The 25,415-nt window shown below is 36.8% G+C and overlaps 1 pseudogene; it reads right to left on the bottom strand.

Annotated features, from left to right (window-relative positions):
* LOC142159444 (histone deacetylase 9-like) overlaps positions 1 to 25,415 on the bottom strand; it is a 126,624-nt pseudogene that overhangs the window by 63,674 nt on the left and 37,535 nt on the right.

Genomic DNA, 25,415 nt, shown 5'->3' on the forward strand with positions numbered 1-25,415 from the left:
ATTTATTAAGATATTGATGATCTTTTTTTGCATAATATTTCAGAGTGAGGCCTGTTGTGCATTTTGATACTCTTTAATACAGATATAAGTGAGTGATCAAGCAATAAAAAGAAACATGTGGGGTAGGATCCATAGACTATGCCCCACTAGGGGCCAATAGTAGTTTTACACTGTTATTGCACATACCAGTACCAGCCTAGGTTAGAATGTCATAATTTGTAACTTACAATTGCAGATAAATGTACAAATAATCTATTTTAATACTGCACATGAATACCATATTCAAAAACAAAAATAGCACAATGAAAAAAACTACAATGTACCAACCAATAGAAAAATAATAAAAAAACATAAAGTACAAATACTGTTCCAGAGGTTTAGCTGAAATTTGGAGGTGGAAACCACTCCCCATTCCACATTCCAGATTGTAGAGGGAATTGACGTAGCAAATTCAGCCAGTAGATGACTTCAACAAACTGAGAGTCCATATTCTTCAGTTTAAATTACGCTTAAAGTCATGTTTACCCTCCTGAAAGTATAATGTAGGCAGGACAATGTTGCCAATGTTCCGCTTTTGCATCACCATTCCGCACTGTGTTTTCCATTGAAACGTATAAAATTTTGTGGCCACAAAAGGAATAAAGCAAACATTGTGCTAATTGGTTTTGAAAATCTTACTCATCTCCCTAATCTTGACAATCTTTACTGTGTGGAAGACCCTGGTTCCTCCATTATCACACTCTCGCCTCCATTCTCCTTTCTTGTTCTCCTGTCACTGGCAGTCTACTTTACTGACATTATCACATAAGACGCTGCATACCACTAGAACAGCACATCTCCTGAAATACTCTGTGCTGCCATGGACATTCCCATCGGCTAACTAGCTAAAAATTGTTCTAGCCATGCCCACTTCAACACTGTAGCCTGTTGCCATAAATAGTAGGGTGACAATAATGAGATTGTGTTCCTTTCACTGAGAAAGTCCAGTGGATCGTTTGGCCAAAATACCACAGCTTCCTTTAATCTAGTCAATGATTGTTTTCAAGCAACATAATTAAATAACAGTAGCTCAAACAACTAACTGTAACTATAGCTCAACCCCAGGATACATTATGTCTAAAATAAAATTTCAATTTCTGTCACCATAGAGTCTTTCCCAATTTCCAGGTGTTATCTGACCAATTTAGGCAAGCTATGTTCTTATTTACTCTTTGCCATAAGTTTGTGCCAGCATTCCTCCAATTTTTACATTTCAACTTCTCCCTTTTGGCTATCAAGCTAGACACTCATGAGACAGTTCAAGAGGATCTATATACAAAAGGAACTGAGAATTAACATGGCAAGAGTCAAAGCTAACAAATTGCCCTAATGGTGAAACCACCCAAGAAGGGAGATACCATCGTACATTAAAATATTCAGAAAATGGTGGGAATTTATCTATGCGCACAAGATTTTCTATTTGTAGAACAAACTCTCAATGGAAGGCTATATATGAAGAGGATTGCACAGGCTACTAGTTCTTTTTTGGGTGAGCAAAGACTTCTTGCCTGGACTTCCTTCCAACAAAAATAGTTCCATTTATTTCTTACCTTCATCCATAACTGCAGGTAGAGGACAACAACTGCCTTGTAGTTGTGAAACCTCTCACCTGATCTGATCCAACCAGCTGGGATTTTTCCAGAATAATGGCCCTTTTTCTTGCTTCTCAATACTGCTGCTTCTAAACCTGCATGTGCTCCACCAGGCTTAGGCTCTTTCAGTGGTGGATTACAATAGAGGCCTTTAGGGCTGCAGCCCACAGTCCAGAAGTGTAGGGGGCCAAACCTAATAATATTAATCTCAGCCCTATAATTGTCCTGTAAAGAAGAGAAAATGTTAGAGTTGGGGGAAGCTTTTGTTGCATTTCCCATTCAGTGTGGGAGATACTATTGGTATGTACTGCAAAAGGCTTGGTCCATTTATTAAATCACTTGATGGCATGCTGGAGTTGGACACATGTTGGCCGTAATTTACACTTAAAAAGATGCCTGTAAAAACTGTGTGTTTACACCCATGTACTGAGTCAGCTGTATCTCAACATACATCCAGCTCTGTACTTCTGCATGCACATGTATGCATGAAAAATATATGTGGCATGTGGACTCAAAACTTGAAAATCTGCCTACGGCCAAAAGTAGATTATTCTGCCACTGGGCTCCATCACTGTTTTCTAGACGTATTGCTGATAATGAAGTATGATTTGCACTCAGTTAATAAGACTATCAGTCCAGCAACAGAATTATTAGTGTGGACAGTCCTATTCTGTCTATCATTCTGCTACCCCTTGATAGGTGGTGTTTGTACCCTTTATTAGACCTTGAACAATAGCTTGTATCTGCAGCCCATTTGGGAAAATTCCATTCTATAGATCTCAAAGGGTGCCAGGGCTACATAAGCATAAAGCGAGGGACACCCAGAACCACTTTATGAGGAGCATTTGCATTCACTTAGCTAGCTGGCATGTATATGCACATCTACAATTACCGAGATCTCCAATTCAATCATGTTGTCAGATCATTTCTTTTTCTCTTTGAAAATGTTAAATAATATGCCTTTCTCTATCTGATTATCTTGTATTTTAGCTTCAACTTCCCAGAATACAAACAGCAGATCAACCTGAGAGCACATTATTTAGGTAAACTCATCGAATCTTCAAGTCAATTGCAAGTTAAGGGAAATGCCAAGGAAACAAAATGTTTGGACAAGAATTACTTTATAAAACATACCATTCTTCATGATTTCCATCCATTTCCTTGTGCACATTTAAAGGCTTCAGGTGTGTTATGGCTAAATGCTACAATTTATTTATACAGTCCCGTAGACCACCCAATGGTGAAACAAAAAGAAGTCGGTTAGCATACCTTGTGGCTTATTTGCTTTATACTGCTGTTTTCAAATTGTATATTCTAGTTTTACCTTGTAAAATTACAGTCTTGACAGCTGCTGAAGATACACATTAGTGGTTACACTGCCACATTTTTCAACCATAGCCTTTAAAAGCGCATTTGTGCTGTTTCTCTCAAAATAATAATGCTGTATGATCTTATGAAGTATCAAACAAAAACGGTGTCTTGTGAAATGACTAAAGCATATTTTCACTTAGAACAGGAAGTGATGATGCACTGTTGGAGCATACCTATAAAAATGAGTCAGATATTACCAGTTTTAGGAAAATGCACATTCAATAGTTTTTTTTATTCATGCTTTCAACAGCATAGCTGAGAAGTATGACAACAAATGCTGACTTAAAAACAACTCGGGGGATTTTGCTTTTACTTAAAAAGATTAATTAACGATCAAAGCAAAATAGTTTGGATCATGTAATGTAAATTGTATAAGAAAGCTAAATAATTTCATAACAATGGGCATTGTCTGCATACATAGGATCATGTCCTTGTTCTGCTCTTGGGAGGTGACATTTCACATACACTTTGTATGACCATTTATATAAGTGCGGTCCAGGACGGCAATGTACAAGTCAGTAACAATAAAATGATCACTTGGAAGTTCTGCTACTTTTAGCCCAATCATTAGTTATCTTAACGTTCCCAGTTTCCCTACAATACTGTTGGTTTGTTATAGCCAATTTTTTCTGAAATAAGGCTTTATGGTGCAAGGGAATATCGGCACAGTCTACCCACTATCATTCTTAGCAAGTCCACCATTAAGTATAACTTTTGCATTTCTTTACTTAAATATGTTTCATTTAAATCATAAGAAAAAGAGGATATCTGGGGGTAAATGTATCAATATGCGGGTTCTTCAACACCCGCGTGTTCAGCCTCTTCCGCGATTAAATTTCAAGCGGCGCTGCATTGTAAAGGGTTAACTTCCCTTTACAATGCAGCGCCGCTTAAAATTTAATCGCGGAAGAGGCTGAACACGCGGGTGTTGAAGAACCTGCATATTGATACATTTACCCCCTGGACTTTCTTTTTTCAAGTGTCATGTTTGCATGTTTTTAATTACTTGCTCTTTCCCATATATAAATTCACATATAAAATCATCCAATCGGGTGCCACATGTTCCACCCTTCAAACTCATTTTAACAACTTGTCCCAGTAATGCAAAATCTTGTTTTTACATGTGAGCACAATACAAGCCCATGACTACATCTAGATCACATTCAGGAAGGAATCCTGTTCATCGCCTCCATGTAAATCTACTAATCCCCTGCTTAGCTGTAAAAGTGCAAATATAGATACAATGGGTCATTAAGGCATGTTTGCAAATAGGCTCTGCTTACACCCGTAGTCAACTAGTAACAGATTTTAAGATACATTCCTTGTTGAATACAGGTGTATTTTCCCTCTGCTCTACTACACAGGATGCTGCAGGAAACATACATACCTGTCAGCTAGTGCAGCATCCTGCGGGTCAATACAGTTTAAAAGCAAATAATGAAAAAAAAAAAAAGGCTGGGGTCCCCCCACCAATGTTAGTAGCCTTTGAGCTGCCAGCCTAGTGCTGATAATTGCCGGGGGAGGGGAGCGTGGGTATCACTGATGTTATGATAACCAGCATTAGTCAAGCCAGCTGGGGCTGTTGGCACTATAGCAGTGGAACCTGCCATAATGACAGACCAGCACTAGCCTGGTCAGCACAGGGCTTTATTCCATAGGGAGTTGGGGTCCGCAAAAAAAAGTGCACCCTGTCCAGGGATACCCAGCCCCATGCTGAAAGCACTTGGGCTCTTCCCACACACTTGGGCAGGGGGTGTGGGGAAATACATGGTTAATGGTTGGAGGAAAATGTGTAGGAAAGACAAGGATGGCAACAGATGGAGACATGACAGCTCCCTTCCCCATTATATCTTTACTCTCAGTAGTGCTCGTTCATGCCTCCTTTCTGCTATACAGTTCTCATTGAAAATGAAATGAGTAAGAAAGATTGCTGTGACCCTCTTAAAAGCCAGGTGGAGCTGAGTTTCAAAAATACAGGAACATAAACAATGGTGGAGGGGTGTGAAGGATGTCGTAATTTAAAATTAAAGACGAGTTTGTTTTTACCTACCGCGTATCAGCCCGGCGTGGAAGGCGATGGGGCGCTACAAGCATATTAGCTTTTGGCGGCCTGAAACCTTAATCAGGCCTTGCTTGTTCCTGATAAATGCCTGGATTTAAATGTAGGTAGATAAAATAATTGATTTTTCTTTTATAATTTTCTAACTTGGAGCCCATAATCATACCTGCGGGTCTCTGATCTACATAGCTGATTTGGACACTATGGGCTAGATTTACTATACTACGGGTTTGGATTAAGGTTCACATGGGCCTGGAGCTGAAATTTACAAAGGGCCTATACCCCATACTGTCTAAAGGAACATTGCACACACTCAACAACTACAACTACAAGGTGAGCTGGCGAAGGTGGAACCAAATACAACAGATGCAACACAGTTTTGCCCTGTGCCGGCTCATTTTAACCCCTGCCTACCGCCACATGCACACACAGTACACACTACACACACAGTACACACTACATATACATTCATAGGTTCTTCAAAAAGAAGTTTAAAAGCTGTTTTATTGCACAATGGCAACACATACGCGTCAATACCATAAGCACATTTAGTCTATCTTAAAAAAACATATGAAAATTTGAAAACTGTTTTGGAACTAATTGGATATGTAAGACACAACTGGTTAATATGTGGAGATCTTAAAATTTTATTCATGGGCCAGCAACAAGGTTACACCAAATTCTCATGTTTTCTCTGTGAATGGGATAGCAGAGCTAAAAATTTACATTACCAGAAAAACAATTGGCTAGCTCGAAAAAGTTTAGAAATTGGAAAAAATAATGTCATCAAATCCAGTTTAGTAGATCAAAATAAAGTTTTACTTTCACCTCTACATATAAAATTAGGACTGATGAAACAATTTGTAAAAGCACAGCCTAAAGATGGATAAACTTTCAAATATCTCTGCACCAAATTTCCTAACATATCCGATGGTAAACTGAATGAAGGCCTTTTTACAGGCCCTGACATTAGAAAGTTAATAAAAGATGAACATTTTGGGCTTATAATGAATATTGTGGAACTTTTGGCGTGGACTTAGTTCAAACAAGTGATTTCAAAATTTTTAGGAAATATCAAGGATCCAAACTACAAAGAAATTGTCAGGGAAATGCTTAATAGCTGCAGAAACCTTGGCTGCAATATGAGTTTAAAGATACATTTTTTGAATTCCCTTATTGAGCATTTCCCGAATAATCTCGGAGACTACAGTGAAGAACAGGGTGAACGGTTCCACCAAGATGTTAAAGATGTAGAAAGAAGATACCAAGGTCGTTGGGACGTCAGCATGATGGCTGACTACTGCTGGATGATACACAGACACGACACAGAAAAAATTTATAAGCGAAAAGCGACAAAGCGAAGTTTGAAGACACAAAAACAAGATATTAACAATTTTTTCAATAATTATGGTTTTGTTTTTATTATTGTTTGATTTTATTGTTATTTTATTATGTAATTAAGATAAAAACACAGTGATATCATCCACATTTCTTTGTATTTCACAATAAATATGTCAAGAACAATTAAACGTCTTGTTTTTTCTAAAAATGTATGTAACCCCCTTATAGGTTAATGTGATGTGGTCATTTTTATTATATACTATCTCTTGATGTAGGAGATATACAGGAGTATAATTAAGAATATAAAAGTATTATTAAAAAAGATTTCAATACTTTAAATTTTGCAGACCTGTGCAATTATTGATCGCAAGTGGAAGTGTTTTTAAATGTTTTAAACGTGTAAGGATTAGTGAAACTAGTACGGTAATTAAATCCTAATATTGTCATAGCTAGTTATAACAAGTAGTGTTATTCCACAAACCCAAAGAGTAAAAGTATTAAACCTCATGTTAGAATCCTGGGTAAAGATAGGCAAATCATATCTTTCTTGCTCCTATTGGCCAAGCATATATCTTTAACCATGTACTTTCCAGCGGATACAGTCAGAGACACAAAAACCGCAAGTCATTAAGGAAAGCAAGGCAAAAAAATTAGTAAGTTTGATCTTGACAGACCATGTTACAACACAAGGGGTGCAAATTAGTTTGTTATTTTACATGTAAGAAAAATACTGGCTGTTTTTCATCTAGCACACAAATACTTGATGGCTTTATTTTTCCACTAAGATTTAAAGTTGATCTAGAACATGCCCTACCGCAAATATAAATCTGTCCCCACATTTGAAATTTACCTCCCCCTCCAATGCAACATGGTTTTGATCAATGTGCAAAGTTACTTTTTTGCTTTGCTCTTCTTAATGACTCAGGCCAAAAGCCGTCAATCCAATAGATTCGGTCTACATATCCAATTATAATGACTGTAGTTTTGGATGCATGGTATAAAGTAATTTGCATATCTGTACCCAGGATAGTTTTAGTTAATCCTCAATGGACCAGAAAGATTATATTTTATTGTCTGCTGGGTATTTGCTAAAATCACTGTGACCAGGAATGTAAAACTAAATTGCTGTGCACCATAGCAAAATTTGTGGACGCTCCAGCTACCCACTCCCGGACCCCCAATCTGCTTTTCAGTAGATGCATGGGGCTGGTGCATACGCTGTGAAGCCCCATGCATATGAGGTGAGCGGGGGACTCTGAAGTCGATGGACCAGCATCACCAGGCCCTCACCGCTGGGTCCCACATAGGTCGTATGTCATAACCGTTGGCTGAATAGATAAACTCTATGGAGATCCTGATGGTGAGTGCATACACACTGCAGGATTGGAACGACATTGGATCCAGATTTATAGCTCTGCTGAACAATCAAATGAAACTACGATCGGTACTTTGGAACGACTATCGTTCACTCTTTAAGTATACACACTAATGCAATATTGGTCCGAACGGTCATTTATCATGTGATAAACCTGGAGTGTGTACCCAGCCTAAGGCTCTGTTTCTAGGATCTAGTCTTTCCCTTAAACACTGGTTAATATGTACCTAATGAAATGTTAATGTGTACCTAGTCCTAAACAATATTTGTAATAAGATTTAATTAGTTTGGGATTAGCCTATTTCTGTGGTAAACTGCTCCAAATGTTTCCCTATCCAAGATACAAGTCACAAAATGGAGCGTTACGCTGCTGTCCTGAAAAAATATATCTACACTAATTAGTGGTTTGCCATCACTTTAATTTAGCACTTCTGTTTTTAATATCTATATTTTTATATGCTTTCAGTAGACTCATGAATTCTAATACTAATCATATTTATGTGGTTAAAGTAGAGGGATAATATTGGCTAATGATGACAAATAAAATGGACATTTCCCGGCAGAACATATCTCCTTTCGGTATCATTTTTCATCCCATTATAAGCCTTGTTTATAAAACACGCTTTGAGTATAAAATTGCTGAATGAACTTGTAATGTTACATTCGGACTCAGCTGTTGGAGTTTGTTTTTCTTAGAATGTTTCAAGCTGAAGGCAGTCCAGCTGGTTTTGATGTCATGTGTTATCCAGAGAGCTGTTCTGCTGTTGGCTTCTATTCAACCAGATAACCAGAGAAATCATGTCGCTGTGACACTTTGTATTTGAAGTGCATCTGACTATGCATTAAGTGCATAGATTTAAAATGCCTAATAACCCAGTAAGTGCTAATATCTAATTATCAGGCTGCTAGAAAGTGCACTAATTTGCTAGGGTGTAAAACACGACTTTAAATAAATTAAAATAAAACAGTACATGAAATTAAAATGGATTAATGGAATGGACATTTTACTGAGCATTTCTAGATGTGTCTATAGTCAGCAGATAGTATTGAAGAAGCTTCAGCAGATAGCATGAAGAAGTGCACACAGATTGTGTCATTGTCACTGTGTGAATCAGGAGCGGATGGTAACTTCAACCAGCACCAGGTTGAAAGAATTGTATACTCCATTGTAGCAGATTAGTGTGCACTGTGGCTTCATTGTCGTATATCATTTATTTTGCAGCCATTCCTCTTGTGTCCAAATACATTTAAATAGGCTAAAGGGGTAGGAGCAGACTTTAAGGGCCCTGCAGTTGTGGATTATAATAGGGATGCATCAAGCGAATGCCAGGAGCACAGGGGAGCCCAGGGCTCTGCTCCTATTCACCCCAGGGACATGCAGAACCAAATTATAGCTGGGGGGAAACAGGGGCAGGTGACTGCATGGACTAATAGCTTTTGACAATGATGTGTGCAAAACCTGGAGGGGGGGTAAGAAAGAGTTGCACTGAGGCCTGAATATCCTCTTCATGGCTCTGGCTTCAAGCAGTGGCAGAAATACAGGGGGTGCAGGGGATACGGTCGTTACAGGACCCAGAGTTAAGGCATCCTGGCAATGCTAAAACTCCACCCTCCCAGCGGGATAAAGGCCTATTCTGCCGGTTCAGCACATGCATATTTAGCGCATTCACCTAACCTTACATGCTCAGAATAGGCCCCAGTGGGGGCCTGATGGCTAGATCAGCATAGCCAGGCCTTACCCAAAGTTTGTTATTGGGCCCAGCAATGCAAAGTTCATAAAAACTAGGCGTTACTTTTCTTTGGGAAAACCAGATTGCTTGTCATGACATTTTTATAAAATTGTATATAAGCTAAAGAGACATATCATGAAATAAGTATATAGTTGCACATACATTCAGGGGTAATATAATTTTATATATTGCGCTACAGTTCTCTGTTATATCATTTTACGCACTGTTATGTCAATTACAACTGATCATTTCTTATTTTTTTTTAAATTATCATTTTCAGTGCATTTATCCCTTTAAAACACATAGCAAACATCCTCACTAACCAAGAGAAAAATGTACAAAAACTATAACATATAACATGTTTTATTCTTAATAAAATGCATAAAAAGACTATTAATAATACAGTAATTAATGACAAAACATAAAACTTTGTTGTCTTTTTTTCTCTCCATATAATAGATTTATTAGGATGTTATGAATGTGTACTGTACTGTACATAAATTGCATTTTCACAGTTGCTCCTAACTGCAAACATATGTTCTAACATGCATACACAGTATATCGCTAGTAAACGGCACTTGTACCCAACCTGTAGCTGGTGCAAGTGATACGACAGAGAAACACATACCTTTGGGATGTCCAAAGCTTAAATTTAACGTCGCTGTGTGTGCTTGAGCTTGGCACGTCCTTACTGTACATTAACTACGTGCATATGCCCGTTCCATCCATGAAATCATACGCTGTAGTAAGGATCCTTTGCACTCGAAGATTAATTGGATGTTGCCGTGTTCACTGGAGTATACTTCGGTTCTGGGCATACATAGATCGATTTTATGGCAAATATCACACTTATAGGCATTTACGTTCATTAATGAATCAGGCCCCTTGTGAGTATATATGCCATTAATTCACCTGTCAAAAATGGAACACTGAAAATGTGTAAATAAATGTCTGTGTTCACAAGCCCTAACACATACACAATATAGAAATGCATTCAATAAGCCAAAGGGGATTAGTTAGGTAGCAAATATTGTGGGGCATTTGATTACTGGAGTGTCAGGGAGTCGTTACGATGAATATTTCACAAACCATACGCACAGGAATAATCTGGGCATGTGGATTTTGATGTGTGTTGTAATTTTATGATCTTGCATGCAGATGTGTGCACAACAGTGAATGTTTGCACTGCTCGTCTTTAGAGACGTGCGTTCCGGATGCCCAATGCTTGATTCAGATGCTGCTGCGTGCACTTGACCTTGGCTCGCCCGTACTGTACATTAGCTACGTGCACACACCTATTTTTCTCCCCGTCCATGAAATCGTAGGCTGTAGTAAGGATCCATTGCACTTGAGGATTAATTCGATTTTTTTAAAATGCATCTTAATTGGGCATATACATGTCCATATTCTATAAGGATTGGAACAAATGTCTGTTGTTGAGTATGTCTTTAGAGACGAGTGCTTTAGCTATGATTTTATTTGCAGTCTGATTGCTACTGATTCTACATTGATTGACGTGATTTTGTCAGTATGTAGTGATAATTTGCATAATGAAGTCGAGTGAAACAATGAAATAAAAGTTACAACTGTTTAAATCAACAGGAATGTGGCTGAATCTCAGATTGTTCATTTATATTTGTAGGATCAATTCTTGACCATTTTGCTTTTTACAAGAATAATCCAAATGGTGTATAATTAAAGGGACACTGCCATATTCAACACATTGGACAATAAATGACAAATACGAGATTAAGCGGTCGAGCAATAGAATAACTTAGTATATTGCTACAATGCATGTATGATAAGTTGTCCGTTCAACTCTGGATTTTTTTTTTTTGATTTTTTTTTATTTGTTTTGTTTAAATCATTTATTTATTTTAAATTGAAGAGGTTTATTTATTGTATATATATCTGGTATACAGATCTAATGTTTTCTTGAATGTTGATGTAAATATTTGTTTCCAATAAATTCATATTTTTGTTAGCACTATTAATTTATATTATAATGAGTTTTGTTCGCTTGCATTTTATGGCATTATTATTAGACTAAACCAATAGTACTGATTAAGATGCATTTAGAGACTTTTTGAAAGCACACTTAGCATAAATCAATAAACATATCATATCTATAGCACTATTTTGAACAATAAATATATTAAGTGGTAGTATACACTGAGAATCACAGAAAACTAATTATATGTACATTTACTGTAGTATTAATCAACTGCAAATAATAGGATCATTTTAATACTCAGTCATTTGATGAAATATTAAAAAATGGTTAAAAATCTAATTGTAACCTTTGTAATTCTGAAAATATAGATATCTTTTAAATTTTTGGAGGTCTAAATTGCATTACTACATACCTTTGACTTTTTCGTTTACCAGAAATGCTGGTATTTGAGATATTTTATCTGTTTGTTATTCTGTTAGTCCAAGTTTTACTATTGGTTTTTAATGTATTCTGTAAAATTCTATGGAATTCAGCACCAACCTGAATGGGGTTCTCCCATGGGAAGCTCCAGGCCACCTGTCCAAGCAATATTTACATTAAATCCTTCACCAAGGCCAATTCAAATCTAAAAAAGAGGAAAAACACCACATAAAAATAAATTATAATAAGAAAATATACAAACGATGTGCTTCTGAGAAGATCAAACAACATGTCATGTCAGTTCAGTTTTGTTTGACAACTCTGTTTTACTATGGCCCATAGTCCCAGTGGACAATTTTGTAATCTTGGGCAATTTAAAGAGCCAGAGAAGGACGAGAAAATTAGATGTAATCATGCTATGCAATTAGACATGAATGTTACAAACAAGAATAGGACTTTAAGAAATAAACCTAACCTCATCTGGGGCTCCACTGCCAGGGAGTTACCTTGGTCACTGTGATTGAGGGAAATATACAGGATGCCGGGGTCAGAGTAGAGAGCTGTCTGTGTACCGTTTCCATGGTGAACATCCTACAGGTGAAGGGCAAAAAACATAAAATATTCACAAATGCCCAGTCGAGACTTGAGTTTGCCATAAACGCCACCGATCAAAATGAACTTGCTGAAACCCTCTTGAATGACTTTGCCCCTTTGCATTTTCTTAGTCTGTCTTTCTTCTTTTGCCAGTAGTCCTTTCCTTCCTGAGCTTTAATGCAAATCACTGTTTAATGCACTTATTTTTTTTTTTTTCAACTAGCTTCTTAAAATCAGGAAACTGAAGCAAGAGTACCCTGGAGACTCCTGATGATCAGTCATTGAGAAATCCCAGTCCTTTTGTACAATTAGATATTTATACACCAACTCTTTGTACTTCTTGTCACTGTGATGGAATCTACCATTCTGTTTTATTGAAGAATTTTATGACTTATTAACTGCCAACAGTTCATAACCTCTCAGGCTTAATTAACTAGCCTCGTTGGATTTCTGAAGAAAGACCAATGTTTAAATTGCAGACCAGTGTTTTGTAAAGAAAAAAAAAAATCTGTGGCTAAGAGACACGAAGCATTTCCCCAATTCTTGACAGAATACTAAACATAAATGTATGCATTGATTTGCCAAGTTCCACTACTGAGGTCAAAGGCTTTGCAACCAGCTGAGTAAATTGGCGTTCTTAAAGCATTCAGTTCAGTGAGCAGTCCCACAGCAGCGAGACTGACATCAAAAGGCCTGCCAGATGCGAAGAGAACTTCATACTTCATTTTTGCTAAATCATGACGGCAAAACGTGAAGACATTTAAGTACAGTATGATCTCATTGGGATGGCAACTCTGCCCCCAGATCATAGACATTTCCATGATTTCCACAATCAAAGGCAGAAGGCTGAATTTGAGACACATGGCCAAGCTGCGTTATTTAAAGGCTTGTAATATAACCACTGAAATGCGAGATTGATTGAAAAGAAAATCTAATAAAATACTTAATTCATGGTAATATCTCAAAACTGGCTACTTCTCAAGTGCCGGATTTTCTCACAGTATAGAACGATTGCGTGTGTTTATTAATATAGATGCTCACTTTCTTATTTCTATGTTGTTTTTGCAAAACAACTTGGTAATTGATCACTTAATAATTAACCCCTTCATGACCTTTAGCATGTTATACCTATGGGAACAGACCAAATTCTTACTCCTATGAGTATGTAGGTGATGAGGTTTTTTTTGGATTATGTAACGTTAATAACTTTATTTTATTGTACATGGAAAAAATATAGGAACAATTTTTTTTTCTTCATCTCAGCTGTTATAGGTCGATACTTGATTAAAATATTCCAAATATATTCTCATATAAAGAAGTTTTACTTAAAGTGAAATGTATTTGAAAAGATGACAGCACATAATCTAAAATGTCATATGTAAGCTGTCGCCTCATTCATGGGAAAGTGAGAACAATATTTTTTTTAATCTAGCTGTCAGCATTTGTAAAAAAATGATTTCTAAATATTAGGTAAAACAAGTAAAAAGAGATAAATGAAACGTCTGCCAACAGGAATATCTATTATTTGATTAAACTCAGTGACCAGGATCTGGGATACAGTTTCTCAATGGTATGACAACACTGCTCAGCAAGCAGTGAGCAACTTTGGGTACATTTTCTGATCTGCCAGTGCTCTTCTAAATTAAAAGTTATAGTAAGACGACTGAATTCACCGTCTTCTCCAATGTATCAAAAATATCTTTTCAACTTTAGTTACACTGTAAGATCTGAGTACATTATATGGTCTGGAAAGGTGTTTAGCATTTAGAGTGTACTGTAATTGTTAACCAGAACATCCAAATCAACCCTAATAAATGTCCAAAGGTATTCGTGAATAACGTTACGTGCCGTATTTTTTGTAAAGTCAATCTGCACATACCCAGAAGCGGACTATACGCCAGTGAAAGCTCTTGTTTTCAATTTTTCTATTTTAATTTTTTTTTCATGTTATTAACAGAGGACAATAATTTTTTTTTTTTCTTTCTGTGGATTCTTTTGGGACTTATATTCCATATATACTAGGGCTGTGCGAGAGTGGTGACCACCCAGGGTGCAACGCTGAAGGGGGGCGACGCAGTTTATGAATATTTTAGGTTCATTTGGTTAAAATTGATGGTTATGGGGACACCAGTTTTTCTTCTCGCTCCATGCGCTAAAATTGTAAGTTACAGCTCTGCCTATATGTGTTGTCCGTATCCTCCAGTGTATTGTCTGTCAGAGCACAGCACACCTAGACCCGTATTCAACAAGAGACATTTCTTCAGATCGGTTTGTAGTTTAATACGGACGTGTGAATGCCAGAATTACGTGTGTTGCAAAAAAATGCACAATACATTCTTTTTGCTAGCTTTAATGAATCAGGCCCGGAATTTTTTTTTTTCACATCAAACCTTGTGCCAACAAAGCTTACAATCTAAATTTTTCTGCCACAGAAACATGCAATATGGATATTAAGTCTGAAGCCAGTTAATCTACCAGTGTGTAACTTTTTCTAATACTTGCCTACTTCTTAAATCTGTACTCCGGGAGATCGGAGTACAGATCATGTGACAAAGGGTATGAGAGGGTGTGATGATATCATTGTGTCACTATAGCTCCGTCTCTACAGTAAAATACAGAAATCCAAGGTATTGAATAGCGGGGGAAGGGCTTAAGCGATTAAGCCCCACCCCCACTATTTAATGCCGTGAATTTCGGCATTTTACAGGGTCCGGGAGGTTTGCCTACTCTTCCGAAATTCCGGGAGGGTATACAAATATGCTTTTTCTTCATGTTGTAAACTGTGTCAATGGCAAAACTTCCCAGATAATCACATAAACAGTACAACTAGATTTTCTTAAAAACCTTTATGCTCCCTCCAGAATGACTCAGTTGCACCCAGGTCTTAAACCGTGCAAATACCGGTACTGATTTTTACTAAAGCAGCCCTGGGCGCCATTTAGCAGAGCCCCAGGGGATGCTCCGTGCAGCCGTTTTGCCTGGGACTCCATGTTTCATCTGCCAACAGCGGCCAAAAACTGGGGCTTTGTGGTGTTGTGTCAGCAGGGTGTGAGCGGGATGACTAGTCACACACACAGTCCCAGCGCTCTCTAGGTGAGCCTAGGTGGTCGTCTAGGGCACTAGCCTAAACACAATAAATAAGTGTCAATGTCAACAGCATGAATTGCTTAAGCAATTAGCTAAACTTAAGTCTAAGTCATATACAAAATATAATGCAAAATATAATTTGTATATGAATTAGGCAATATAGCAGTTTTAAGTGACTAATCTTATGAGATTTGATATCACAATTATAATTCATGCAGTCTTAGGCTGTAACAGAGAGGGAAGCCTCTGTATTGGTTCACAATTAAACCTTACCTACTGCTAATATATTTGTGTATTTTTTAAAGCATATTATTATTTTATTATTTTTAACATTTATGAACTTTAGGCTATCAGTGTACATGATCCATGTCTCTCCTGCTCCTCAGCAGGAGTCTATTCCAAATAGCAGTAATAGTGATTTAGGTAATGTCTCCCCTCCCCTAATATGGGTAAGATCACAATGGCCTTCCTGGGTAACAAGCAAACTGAGTTCTACAACACTGGATAACTGCAGAAGGGGGACCACTGTGGAAGGATGCATACAATATATATCAGCATGTATATATACAGTGGGAATGTCAAATGGTTAAAGATAGCTTTTCAAAAGAATTCAGGCTATTTAAATGAAATATTATGCTCTCGACATCAGTTAAAACATATCATTTAATTCTTTATAAATATATGTTGCATTTATTTTTGTATGTAGACTAGATTTAACCTTAGTTAATCACTTAAGCAATTGATGACGTTCCATGCCCAATTTATTTTCTCCAATTTTCCATAGAATAACATAGGCTATTAATCATTTCTAATGATTGCTCCCCTCTTGGACGTATATTTTATTTTGAACAGAACTGTGTAATCCTTTAGCCAACAGACCACCTGTTCTGGCTGCAGCATTTTTCCTCTGCAGAGCTGTGCTCATAGAAACTAACATATCGTCACCATGATATTGTTCTCTCTTAAACTTACACAATGCAACTACAATTACCTGTTTTCAAATAAAGTGCAGTTTATGAGGAATGAAGGACAACAGATCCTGTTCTGTGAGTCAGCACTTAGCACATGTGTTAACATAAAGATCAATGAAATACAATATCAGAAACACTGACCAAGACCAAGGGGTAGATTTATTAACCTTCTCAAAAGAAAAAGTGGAGGTGTTGCCCATAGCAACCAACTGCTTCTAGCCATCATATTCTATAATGTACTAGAAATGTTAGCAAGAATGCAATTGGTTGCTATAGGCAACACCTTCACTGTTCCTTTATAGAAGGTTTGATAAATGTACCCCAAAACAGACTGAGATGGTTGAAACATGATCTGGGCTAATGTGTATATGTGAGCAGTCCATTCTTATTAGTGATCATTTATTTGCATCAAAATCTTTTGTGTGTGCTCTGTCAGAAATGCACCTGACCTTACATGGGGAAAATGTGTCAATGAAACCTCCATTATAAGAGAAGGGTCATAATGAATCATTCTTACATATATTTGAAAAAGATTTCCTTAGAGAATCTTCAGGATTAGCAATCAGCTACTATGATCCCGTCTCTGTGAACATAACCTGCATCGGGGACGTCTACACATTCAGTTGTTTTACAATAAACCCTCTAATTTTTTTTGAAACCCCTCTGATTATTCACAAAAATCCATGAAACCTCAGGAGAACCTTGTTTTAATCCATTCGTACTCACACGCATGTGCCTAAAAATATGTCTGCTCCATAGAAATGTCTTCCTCCTTTTTCATTACATTGTTTAGCAGAGCTCCTCATAGTAATTATATGAAGAAACAATTGGTGATCATATCTGTGTATAGGACAAAATCACTGAACTGATGCAATAATTTACTTTTTTCCATTTCATTTCTTGGAACTTTATGGACAACAGGTTTCCGGAAAAGGGATCCCAAACCTCTATATGTTTTACTTTTCATTAATACAGTAAACGGTTATCATAAGTAAAATGTGATAAAATAAACTAGTTGCCCATATATACTGTGATATTGCGATTAATATCAGGCAATTAGCCCACTACCGCAGTGTAGTTCCAAAATGAGGTGAACGCAGAACCATATTGGACCAGATCAGCATTCCCAGAAATCGTGTGGTAAAACGACTGCTATCAGCCTGTGTGCACAGTGATCTTCTGACCGCACTTACAATGTGTTCCGTAAACATGCTGGCTAATAGGCCTGAGCACTCAGATCTCATCCAATTTAACTGGCTCAGTGGTTAGCACTTCTGCCTCACAGCACGGGGCTCCTGACCAAGTCCTTATCTGTGTGGAGTTTAAATGTTCCCCCAGTGTTTGCATGGGTTTCCTCTGGGTGCTCCCGTTTCCTCCCCCACTCCAAAAACATACTGGTAGGTTAATGGACTGCTGACAAAATTAACCCTGGTCTGTGTGTGTGTGTGTGTGTGTGTGTGTGTTAAAGAATTTAGGCTGTAAGCCCCAATGGGGCAGGGACTGATGTGAGTGAGTTCTCTGTACAGCGCTGCGGAATTAGTGGCGCTATATAAATAAATGATGATGATATGTGTATGGCCAAATTTGATTATGATCATAATGTATTAACCCCTGCACAAAGGGAACTGGGGGTGTCCATGACATAGGAACCATGTGATTCTGCTAGTTTAGAACATGTAAATAGATTGTAGGTCAGACTTTACAATGACTAATTAAAAGTACTATACATTGTTAACATCCATTATTGCAACATTGACTGTAATGCCATACTGCCATGTATAATAATGAATAATAATAATAATAATAATAATAATAATAATAATAATAATAATAACAACACATTAGATCAGTTTTACTTACCTTAACTCCAGCATTACAGCTGTGATCTTCTCTCTTACTAAGGCATTTTTAAATTAGCAGCAGTGCTTCCTATACATCTCCCTATGAAATTTCCATTCACATTTTTGTTTGTCTTTTGGTTTATTATCTTATGTTATGTTTTGTTTTTCTGTAATGACAGAAAAGGAAACCTGTCAGCCTGTCAGGCAGTTGTGTCTTCGTAGAGGATCCTGTGAAATTAATCTGTAAGAGAGAATGTCTGGGGTGGGACCAGTTGGGGATTCATCAGGTCTATTGAGACCATTGTAATATCTGGCTGAGCCATATTTGTTGGAGGTAGTGTGGAATGAAGTAGAGAAGCTGTTAGTATTGTTCAAACACATTGTATGAACAAATGTGACACATATTATCATTGCACTCTCTGGTATGGGTGAGGTATGTTATTCATTATTGATCCATATGTATGCTTTCCCTGACAAATTGTTTTTGCAATATGAAAATTAGGTAGCCCTTCATTTAGGATGTACAACTGACTGATTGAATAATTAGCTAAATATATAAACAATATCAATCAATTACAAGAATTTAAGGAAAAAGCATACATAACAAATCTATTAACATTTTATAATGAATATAACATAGCTGCAGCAAAAGTGGCCTCTTTATTCTTTAATCAGCTCTTTTACAAATCTTAATCTTCTCAGAAGATTAGCAATTAGAGAGTGAAAATAAGTTTTAACCATTAGTCCTTATACAAAAAACGATTTTGACATGCTGAAAAAATAATTTGCAATAGTTTGTCTTTAAATCTTTTATCACCTGTGAAAATTAATTAGGAGCAGATGTAGCAGGTTAGGTTGTGATGCCAGGGTTCATTTCCTGCCTTTGCTTTCTCAGACAATCTATTACACCTTTCGTGAACTATAGGCAAAACAGAAATGGTCCTCATAAATCAACATTTACCTTTCCCCGGGCTGTGGCTTGTACTGACCATTTTAGATTAAGGCAAGTCTTCCCTTCATTATTTATTAAATCTGTATAGACAACATGCCAAATGTCATTTAAATTCATATAAAGCACTTGTTTTGGCAAATTATAACTTTTTGTGCAAGAAATCTTTGGATTAAAAGAGCAAGTTAAAAATCAAGAACTAGTTCTAAGCAAGGTTGTTTTCCAGAGCTCTTTCTAAAATCAAGAGGGGGAGGGAATAACATAACTGGCAGACTACATTCTGGCTTATACATGACATTATGCACTCTTACCTTAAACTAGCAGTGCTACATGTTACGTTTTATTATTTTGTGCATTCTAGCAGTCATTTTTTTAAGCTTGTAGTTTGAGGTCAGTTTCCATCATATTAATAACTCTTACAAGAGTCTGCATAATGCCATCAATAAATAAAATAAACTTTATTAAAATTAACAATAACAGGATTTTATTATGTATTTTGTTGTTGTTTGGAAAAAGCAGACATCCATGGTCCCTGAGAGATAGATTCCCTGTATATTTATTTTACTGACCGCTAAATAATAATCACAGACAGACAATTTGGTTAATCCCCCTTTTCCACCCATTGTAAATGCCACTTGTATTGTCCTTTTCAACTCTGCCAAAATGGCCTCTTTAAGATTTTACAGTGGGGTCGAGACAATTTTCACAAAGCACTTTTCAATGCAAGAGTGGAAACTTGCAGTTGCTGTCTTATGGAAGCAGTACACAGGAAAACCTCCCATCACATTATCATTTTATACTTTCACTGATGCAAAGTATGTGTGGTGGTTTCTCATCATATTTATAATCTTGGGAGCTCTGGTGGAACTCAGGGGAGTTCTAGAACTTGAGATAGGTTTATGGTCGGCCTTGTAATAGAACTTGTACTGAAATTAGGACTAGGGTTAAAGTTATGGATCTGTTCAGATGTAGTATTTGAATTAATGTTAGGATTGTGTAAGGTCTTTTTACCATTTCATGAGAGTTTTCCAGCTGCAAACTACCAAACTTTATTCACCTGACTTAAAACAGAAGAGCAAGTGTGCATAGTAACATTGCTATTTCTTATTTGATTAATCTGTGCAACATGGAAGTGGCTTTGTAAAAATGGGTACTGGTAACATTTACAACATTTACAAATATATGTAGCTGAATCAAGTGCTCAACGAAAAACAAAATAATGGTGTTTTAGGGGTAAGATATTTTTCTATCCACAGCTGAATTCCTTTTTTTTTTCATCATTAAACAACACAGCATGAGGTACCTAAGAAGGAGAAAAGATAATGATGTGCACCTAGCTAATACATAAGCATATACCTGAATATAGTTTTGTGAATTAAGCCCCACCTTTGATTGAAGACCATGGACTGCACTTTTTAACTTCTTCTGCACAAACCTAGCTATGTGTCCTCTGTTCATCTCAGTGCTTCCTATATATATATATATATATATATATATATATATATATATGTGTGTGTGTGTGTGTTAATGTTACAAAATGATTACATGATGGTTCACTTACAAATGACAGCTAGTTTAGAGAAACTTCCATGACCATTAATCTTAGTTTTCCTGCATCTGTTAATGACCTTGGGGGTGGACTTACTAAAGCCTCTGAAAGGGAAACGTGGAAGTCTTGCCCATAGCAACCAATTAGATTCTAGCTGTTATTTTCTAGAAAGCACTAGATAACTTATAGCTAGAATCTGATTGGTTGCTATGGGCAAGCACCTCTACTTTAGCCATGAAATAGAAACAACATAAATAAGTATCTTTCATCTACATTGTACAAGTGCTGTGCCCATTCCATTGTGGAAGTGTTGCCCATAGCAACCAATTAGATTCTAGCTGTTATTTTCTAGAAAGCGCTAGATAACTTATAGCTAGAATCTGATTGGTTGCTATGGGCAAGCACCTCAACTTTAGCCATGAAATAGAAACAAGATAAATAAGTATCTTGTACAAGTGCTGTGCTGCCTATAAACACATACCAGATCTACAATCTATATCTTCCCTACATTTCACATGACTTTCAAGTATTTGCCGATAATTGCAATAGAATTAAAAATGCAGAATCCTCTGTGGAACAAAGAAGAACATTAAATAAGAAAGCAAAGAAGTCAGGATAATGGTTATAAATAATGGTAAGGGTCTATTTTAATGCTATATGATCTCCGAAGCAGTAAATCTGCTTCTGGGAATACAAGGAAAGGCTTTGCAGACATCTGTAAGTAGTTAGATTGATATGCTTGTGGGACATATACTGTGCAGGTGATTGTCAGTACCCCTTCTTCTAGAAGGGCAATATTCTCAGATACTTACATACTTGTAGATTCCTCAAAGCGATGACCAGGGGGTATTATAACAGCATACTCATTCTGTAAGAAGAGAATAAATCTGTTCAATTATTTGATTGAATAATACAGTCAAAAACTTCTATTTCATGAAAGGCAAACTTGTATATCATATTTTAACATTTTAATACTTCACAGTTATAATTGTGCTATGAACATATTAACAATACTCTGTTAGTTTAAAAGAATCCCTATCACTGTCACTTTGTGTAAGGAAAAGACTTGTCTGGTGTAAATATTTGTATAAACAACAACTGTGACGAATATCCTTATCATTGTCCCCTTCTGATATCACTAGCCAACAAAGATAACAATATCTTTCAATTCAGCGTAAATTTTAGGCCCCACTTCATCCATAGCAGAGAATGACAAATACCCCTTCCTCACAGCCTCAGCACTGCCCCTCTCCCACACACCTTGTCACAGTCACAAAACACAAACCTGGATATGAACAAACCGAAGGAGGTAGGAGTGCCGGCTGGAAAGATTACAATGTATAGATAGCTAGGGGGGGTCACCTGGCGATGTGCGGGTCCGATTTGTAACATGTAGCAGTTTTTATATATTAGCAAATTTCTTGGTTAATAGACCAAATATGCTATTTACAAAATAGAATTTGTTGCTTTGTTGCGTTGTCGTTATGTCGGGGTTGGGTACCTTTTAGCGATGATTGACAGTAATATGCCTGACTTGAAGACTCCAAAGCTGACATGCCCGACCGAAGTATAATTGCGACTGTTAAAAAAAATTGACATTTCATAACAGCGACTATGCGTGATCCCGGTACTAGTAAGTGACGCCACTGTAAAACGCGACGCTACTATTACTGCTGTTACGGGGGTATATAAGAAAGCGCCCGCTGTATTATTATTATTACAATTTATTTATATAGCGCCACTAATTCCGCAGTGCTGTACAGAGAACTCGCTCACATCAGTCCCTGCCTCATTGGGGCTTACAGTCTAAATTCCCGCACACACACAGACGGACAGAGACAGACAGACACAGACTAGGGTCAATTTGTTAGCAGCCAATTAACCTACTAGTATGTTTTTAGAGTGTGGGAGGAAACCGGAGCACCCAGAGGAAACCTACGCAAACACGGGGAGAACATTCAAACTCCACACAGATAAGGCCATGGTCGAGAATTGAATTCATGACCCCAGTGCTATGAGGCAGAAGTGCTAACCACTTAGCCACTGTGCTGCCCAATGATTTTTTTAGAAACACTTCTACATTGTACGGCCCGTGCTTTTAATAATTCTGAGCAGGGTATGAGTCCATGTAGTGCACTGTATCAGCCAATTCTTTGCCGGCTCTCTGTTATATTTTCTGATATTCCAGACATGACCATGCCACCCAATGACAATAAGATTGACAGGAGATTAGACAATTTCTAATAGACAATTGTAAAAAAATAAAGGGTTAAAGTCCCTTTATGAATCTTTTTATCTGTACCTCCCACATACGGGGCCAACGTCATGCGCGGATTCATACGCTTACATTAACAATGGCACATATGCTCAAGAATAGGTACATGACATCACAAAATGTAATTTACATTGCAGATCCAGAGATCATAACTGAGCCCTGTTTCATGATTTTATATGGAGAACATTTTAAAGAAGCTGAATAGCAACTGAAATGTCTCATGTTTCTATAATATATTGCCAAAGGTGATTATCATCTTCGACAAAACATAACAACAAATTATTAATTTTTTAAAATTTTACAAAATTTTACCAAAACATAAAAAATAAAAAATAACTGCGTCTGTAATGGTCCTTATAGAAATAGTGCCAAAAGTATTTCACCATCTGTATTTGGCTTTTTGATGTTATATAAAACCGATATCATATGTACTTTTATTTGTATTTATCTATCTAGTTGTATTCATTGTCACATATAATCCTTGTTGTAATTTGATTGAATAAGAAATAAAGTGAATATTTCACTGAACAGTTTGGGGCATTTGGTTCATCTTTACTGCCTACAAATGCTTTGCTTGTATTAGGTCAGCCAAGTAATCTGCATTACCATGAATAATTACTATTTATATAGCGGTCTATATATTTAACCTATTTGTTTTATGATCAAGTTACATTACATTTTGCATTTTTACATATGATTCCAATGTGTAGTTAGAATGACAGAATATAGGAAACCAATCAGATATGGTGCTTTAAATTACCAGCAAGCAGCAAACATTTGATAAACTCACAGTGACAATGCTCATCAAGAGATACAATGTCTACGATCAACCTTTGGCAAGAGTTCTTATAGCAGAGCTTTCCCTTGGTCAATTCAAGATAGGAAAATCACTGCCTACAAGTATTTCTGACTCATAATCAGTATGCTATTTTCTTCAAAAATCAAATCAAATAATGCTGATGTATCACGCAACATCTAGCATGGACGGCTGCCAGAATTTGACATACCAGCATAATTTTTCTTTTATAGTCAGACAAAAGCATATTTCAAAACCACCATAATTTAATAAAAATGATATATTTCAATGTACTGACAAAAAAAAAGGATTAGAAAATAACATTTAATAATTTCAGGTTTGGTCAGAGTTTCCACTTAAAACTGGACATACAGCAAATACACATTCTGAATTGTAGTTAGACATGTGCAAATCTTTTCAGTTCAGTTTGATTTGTGGGATGATTGCCACATTGGGCCAATGGATCTATTTCCCCTGAATTGATTCACAAAATATTTATTTATGACTCAGACAAAAACCATTGTTTTAAAAGCGGTGTTAAGGGTTTAACACTTGCTTGCAAAAGTACCCTTGTTCAATTGACTGATATTAATAATGTTTTTCAATTTGTTTAAAATTTTGTTCCGATATCTAAATCATACTTGCCAACTTTTTAAACCTCTGCTCCATGAGATCCTGGAGCAGAGGTCATGTGACAAGGGGTAGGATGGGGCGTGGTAATGCTATTGCATCACTGTAGCCCCGCCCCTTGCTGATAAATGTTAGAATTTGCGGCATTTCAAAGCAGGGGGCAGGGGCTTGATGGCGCAAACTAAATGTCATTAAGCCCCACCCCCTCACATCTGGGAGAATGCCTGTTTTCCCAGGAGTCCAGGAGGACTCCCTGAAATTAGGGAGCCTATCAGAAATTACGGGAGAATAGGCAAGTATGATCTAAATCTTTTTCTGGACCCATAATTGTAAGATGTTTTGCTAACTGAAAAATACTGAAACTCAAAGAAAATCACAATATGCTGAACAAAAACAACTGTAGTAAAGATGCATCCTGTATGCCTGCCATTGATAGTATGCCTACATGCAGCCATGCATTAGGTGTATTTCATTTGTCTAGTTTCAATTAACAGTTGGCAACACTGTGAGCCATAGTACATAGTGACATCACTAGCATGTGTTCTGCTTTAATAACATAAATCAGTGAAAGCAAACCAGCAAAAAACTAGAACTTCATATAAACAACTTTTAACAGTTTATTTTTAAACGGCAAAGTCCTACATTATCCCAAACATCTTAGGCTTATAAATGAGCAGAGTCACTGCATGCTTATCCACTCAAATTTCATCTCTGCAGTCATTGTTTAGCGATTTACGATGAATGATCTGTTTGCCATAATTACCACACCACAGAAACATTTTATTGATTTTTTTTTTTTTTTTTATAGCCTGACGTAAGCAAGTCAAACTAAGAGAAACTAA

The sequence above is a fragment of the Mixophyes fleayi genome, chromosome 5 (assembly GCF_038048845.1).
Source record: "Mixophyes fleayi isolate aMixFle1 chromosome 5, aMixFle1.hap1, whole genome shotgun sequence".
In the NCBI taxonomy this organism is placed as follows: domain Eukaryota; kingdom Metazoa; phylum Chordata; class Amphibia; order Anura; family Limnodynastidae; genus Mixophyes; species Mixophyes fleayi.